We start from the raw sequence: 6000 nt of genomic DNA on the forward strand, positions 1-6000 counted from the left end.
AAATCTGTCCAAACAACAACATATCTGAGTCTAAGCAGAAAGTTTGAGCACAAGCAGAGCAAATCTAAGCACGAGCAGTGACTATTTGAGTGTGAGAGCAAGGTTTTGAGCGCGAGCAGTGACTATTTGAGTGTGAGAGCAAGAAATCTGAACGTAATATCAGTGAGAAATGCTCTCAAATTGAAATAATGCGCTCTTGACTAATGGCAGTAATATAACTCCATAGAATTGTGACATTTTCTGAATAGTGCACCCCTAGTTTCCGCTACTGAGGAAACCATTATAAGGCCTGCATCAAAACACGAAAACACAATATAAAATCATGTGAAAATCCTCATAAAACACTGCTAGTTAATTTACTGAGTAAGTTCTCTAAAAATATTTGGTGAAAATGCGCTGATAACATCAGCATCAAACAATGAAGAATCGAGAAAAGCAAAGAATCTTCCCTGCCTCCTTCTTTTAAGTGCATTTGGTCAACAGTAGGTGGCAGCAGTGGAACAGAAAACCAGGCCTACTTAAATTATAAAAGTTCACATCAGCAAGATGACTTCATTTGCAGCCACATTATTACACTGATGGCATCCGCACGTCCCAGTTTCTTGAGACCTCTGCATGACACTGCCGTTGTTTATTCATGTAACCCATATCATCACGCCAACTGAATAAAACAGCTCTTTGTTTATAATGGTTACTGCTGTATTTGCACCGAGAGCCCTCTCACATGAAGCAAATGGGATTGTTGTTTGAAGACTTAAGCAATCACAGATCCAAGTGGCTCATCTAAACACAAAGTAATCTACATACTCTTCAAAGAAGATTATTTTTGACTCAAACATTCCTCCCAGAGACACACACACACACACACACACCTCCTGCTGTTCCCTGGACACACCATATATGCAGATTGCAAAGCAGTACAGGCTCTTTGATGTTCATAGAACAGAATTCTAGATGGGTTTTATATAACCACTCGAGAGGGAAGAAAGGAAGGAAGAGGAAACTTTCCCTGTTTCCTTTTGTCTGCATGCGTCTATCTTTTCATGTCTGCCTTGTCAAAATGGAAGTCTGCCTGTTTCTGTTTTTCCATACCTTCCTCCTGAGGATCTCTTTTTCTCTCTTTCTGTGCATTTCCATATACTTCACTCTCTCTTTTCTGCTGGAGTCTGTCTCAAAGACAATGTAGGTCATCTGTTTTCAGTGACTCCCTTCACAGCAACACAGAGGAGGACATGGAAGTGATAACATCTTTCTCTGCATCTACCCTCCACCCCATTTCTTCCTCCTCCTCCTCTCTTTCCATTCTCTCTCCACCCTGAATGAGACACTTAAGGGGCTCCCTGTGCTCCACCTGTGCCCCCAGTCAGCTCCATGGAGGCTCTCTCAGTACACACCTCCCTGACTGACAGCTCCACGTGGTCTCTGAGCATCTCACATTCTGCTAAGTCATGTAGATCATACTTGACAAGAAGCTTTCCTTTTCAAGGGGAAATTCAAGAGGCATCGCTCCTGTAGTTTGCTATCTTTGCTCCAAACATCAGCAGCTTACTCTGTTGCATTTCTCTGTGATTTGGTTTATTTACGGCACAGTGCCCATTTCTAAGCAAATCAAGCCGCTTGTTTACTTGCCTGAGTTTCTGTAACTTGTGACCCAATAATGTTGATTCCAGTCCCTGTAAGAACAAACACTACTGATGCAAACACTTCAGTCTTTACATTTTTTTATTTTTATAATTGGCAAATAGTTCCCCAGAAATGACTATCTTGTGACTAATAATTTGAAAAAATAAAGTCACACTTTCCTGCAACAGTACACATGGTTAGTATCCACTCATTTGTATGAGTTAAAAGTGGTTGTTGATTTCCAGATGATATTTGGAATTAATTGAAAGTGTACTAATTGAACACTGTTTTCATTTTCCCTACAATAAGTACCACATTACATAGTCTTTTACAGAAACCTTTCATGACAAAAAAAGTCCCTCTAAAAAAGCTGAATATTAACATTGCTTCGTGCTGTGTTGCATTCTGCTTCACTTTCTAAGCATGAGTACCTGCTGGCTATCAGACGTCAACATCTACTCTCTCGTACCTACGAACCCCTGCCCTGATGTCTTGATATGTTGGTGTTGGTGTATTTACACAGAGTCAGCGCCGGATTAGCCCACTAGGGGGCCCACGGGCAAAATTGAGCTGTGGGCCCCTGTCGATCTCCCAGTTTCTCCCAATCTTTACCTTTAGGCAGCCATCAGGTGCACAGAGCAGACGACAGATGGCAGCTTCATTATATTTTGCCCAAAAGTCCTACAAAAACAAGCAGTGATTTTATTCTGAAGTACAATCCAGCAGCAAACAGCAGACAGACACAGTTGCAACTAGCTTGTGAACATAATGGAGAATTTAGCAGCTAAAGAGCTGCACATATCCCTCAAAAGTTGGTTAACACAGCAAAAAGAGAGTGAATATCAGACTTGCATCCTCCAGGTGGACAGAAACACGACCCCAAATAAATGATGATGTTTCTATGTTTGTTTGTTTCTATGTATTTCCCAAATGTTGAACTATTCATTTAATTTCCAAATGCAAATCACACCACAGACACTCTGATATCACCAAAACGCTAATAGTTTCATCTTCGGCGCTAAAGCCATGCAGAGTAGGCCTACTGTAAATGCTGCGTGAATGTGATAGTATCCAATAAAACTTGTATCAATGTTTTGTATGCAAACAAAAGTGTACTACTGTGTTGGACATATCCCGGCCTGGTTATGTTACCGTGACCTTAACGTCCTTCTGTATTGCTGACGGTGCCCTGTGCGTGTGTGTGTGTGTGTGTGTGTGTGTGTGTGTGTGTGCGTGTGTGTGTACATGCTGACCTCTGGCCTGCCACACAGCCAGTGGCCAAAGACAGCTTCTGTCTCTCTCCTCGCTCGAAGCCGTTAAAGTGTGCCTCCAAGTTTATGGCGTCAGAGAAGAACTCGGGTCACCGCACATTACACCTCGCCACTCTATCTCGTCCTCCTCATTATCCATCCATCTGTCCCCTCCCCATCTCTCTTTCCCCAGCCACGGGGGGCACAGTGTGAATGCAACATTTACAGTGAAATATTTCTGCTGCCTCTATTTCTTCCTCTCATCTTTTCCTCCATCTGCTTTCTTCACTTCTTCCTGTTCTCACTGCCTAAAAGGGGGGGCACAATGTAAATGGTACACCATCCTCCAAACTCACTTTATCTCCCATCCCTTTTCCTTCTTCTGTTATTTTCTCCAGGAAAATGATGCGTATAAGCCCCTGGGCTCAGGCCACTTAACCATGTTGCACATAGTGACTCGAGAGGGGATGAGCTGACTGCTCTGCCCCCGCTGACCCAATAGCTGTGTTTGATGACGATGATGCTTCTTGGCTGCTGTCTTCGCCCAGCGCGGCAATGTGTTTGATGGCGGTAAAGTAAATTGTTATGGTTCATTTGTAGCTTTGTGCAGTCTGGACATCTGGGTTTGAAGAGCTTCTTTCCAAAACAAGATATTGCCTGTTTTACTGAAGCACAGAGCCAAAAACATCAGGTTGCAATATTTTCCCAACATGAATACACAGTGTTTTGGGACGAACAGACTTCATGTGGTTCTGATTTATCCTTTTCCAATCTTTTTTTTTTCTCTCCATTTAGTGTGTGCACAGTTTTGTAAGAATAGAAAAGGCAAATCAATATTCCTCTGTGATGACTGTACCCACCAATGGCTGATGACATGCATAGAGTGCTGTTATGATGCATAAATGATGGATGGATGGATGGAAGTAAAGTTAGGAGAATGAGCACTCCCCTGGTTTTCTGTCAAACCTCTATCGGTGCTCACTTGTTTTGGATGTCCTTGTGGTCCTCGTGGGAGATTGCAGTGTGTGTCTGTGTGTGTGTGTGTGCACTCAAGGGTAGGTACTGTGTGTCCTTGTGAATTTAAACCTCTGTGTGTGTGTGTGTGTGTGTGTGTGTGTGTGTGTGTGTGTGTGGTTCGCCCAGTGTGTGCAGAACTGTCCAGAGTGGTGTGCTCAGCAGTCGTGCTCGGCTGCACACTAACGCGATGTGACAGGGTAGAAATGCCAGTACCGACCGCGCTCTCGCCCACCCACCGTCACACACACCAACTCCACCCGCCACAGCTACCATCACGCCCCTCCCCCATCCCCCACTCACTCCGCCACGCCGCGCCCACATCCCATTGGCTGTCTACTTCCGTCACTCCACGACTTCTGCTCGGAGACAGAACCATAAGCCTCCATGTTCTCCCTCCCCTCTTCATTTCACCCCAAAAAATCCTTCCCCCTTTTTGCCTGCTTACGAGCAGCATTACTAACATGCATCAGTGAGTGACATGGGATAAAATGGGACATATTATGCAATATCCCATTACGCAACACCACATTTTAATATGTCCATCCGCCCAGCCTCGCAAGGCAGGTTCTTCCCTCTCTTCTTTGCTTCCTTTCTCCTTCTTTCAATATCCTCCTACTGGTTGGGTGGCTTCCTAAACCGTAAACCAAGGTGACAGGCACAGTAGGGGACGAGTCATTTGACATTTGCGGTTGTCACAGTTTGAACCCTGACCTCTGTTCCTTCACAGCTGGAGAGTTCAAGCTGATATGACAAGGAGAAATTGAAATACCACACTATCTTTTCATCTTAATGTCCTGATGGCGAAGAACAAGAAGACACCTTTCTTTAACCTTCAGCTACAGTGCACGGGGGAAGTTGACCTTTCACGCAACACCTTGCTTCACATAATCATACCATTGCACGTTTTCACGCCTGGATGCTGCTGGATAAAAGCCTGATCAGGCTACTATGCAGCTCCACTGGAGCATTTGAGATTTCAGTGCCTTGCTCAAGGACATCTCTGCTTTACTTGTTGATCGCAGGAGAAGAGGGCTGCTGCATACTTTTTTAATACTGATGAACAAGCAACATAAGGCATAAACCTGAAAAGACAGAAGACATTACAAGATCCCTCCCTATTCACTCCCTAGGTTCCAAGATAAGGGCTACTGTACACTGCAGTGCCTACAGTCAGTCATTATTTAGAAGCTGGACAGTTGGGAAACAAAGAATATTCTCATTTATAATATTAGATATACTCGTATAGATCACACAGTGGAGATGAACTTCTTTTGGTACAAAATCCTAGGAGAAGTTTGTTCTGTGAATACATTTATACATTGATGAACTGGTATTTCAGGAGGAATGTTTAATACTAATCCAAATCACTAGTGGAATAAGTATTTAGTGGCAAAACTCTAATGTAGAAACACTCTATTACAAGTAAAAGTACTCATGATTCGGTAAAACAGCTCCTCTGACTGTTATGCTTTTTACAACGTATGTTATTGGACTATTATTACTGATGCATTAATGTGTAAGTATAATTTTTCTGTTGTAGTTGGTCAAGGTGGAGACAATTTGAAATGTATACTGTTGGATAGTTTAACTCACAACTCATATATTGTCTATGTAAAATTTTAATTTGTAAAGTGTCTAGTAACTAATGCTGCATGTGAAATGAAGATAGTGGAGTAGAAAGTAAAATGTTTCCCTCTGAACTGTAACAGAGTAGAAGTATAAAGTAGCATAAAATGATGGAGTACCATCAGCACAGAGGTAGCCCCCTCCTCCCAAAGAACAGGCAGTTTTTGTGTTAATTTTGGGCTCCACAAGTGCTTGACAGTACTGGTTTAAAGTAACTATGTACATTTACTCCAAGTAAGTACAAGTTCATTGTATTTCCACTGTATGCTACTAGGTACTACTAAATTTCAGAGGGAAATATGTGCTTTTTACTCAATTTGACAGCCATACTTCAGACAAAAAATGACATTAATGATAAGCAAATTAAATACAAATTCACAACCTTTTTGGCTTGTGACAACTGACAAAAAACAGTGTCTACATGGGGGCCGTTGTTATGTTTCAGACATCTATAAGTTGTTTGTTAGTTCCACCAATTAGTGAT

Source organism: Perca flavescens, chromosome 21, assembly GCF_004354835.1.
Source record: "Perca flavescens isolate YP-PL-M2 chromosome 21, PFLA_1.0, whole genome shotgun sequence".
In the NCBI taxonomy this organism is placed as follows: domain Eukaryota; kingdom Metazoa; phylum Chordata; class Actinopteri; order Perciformes; family Percidae; genus Perca; species Perca flavescens.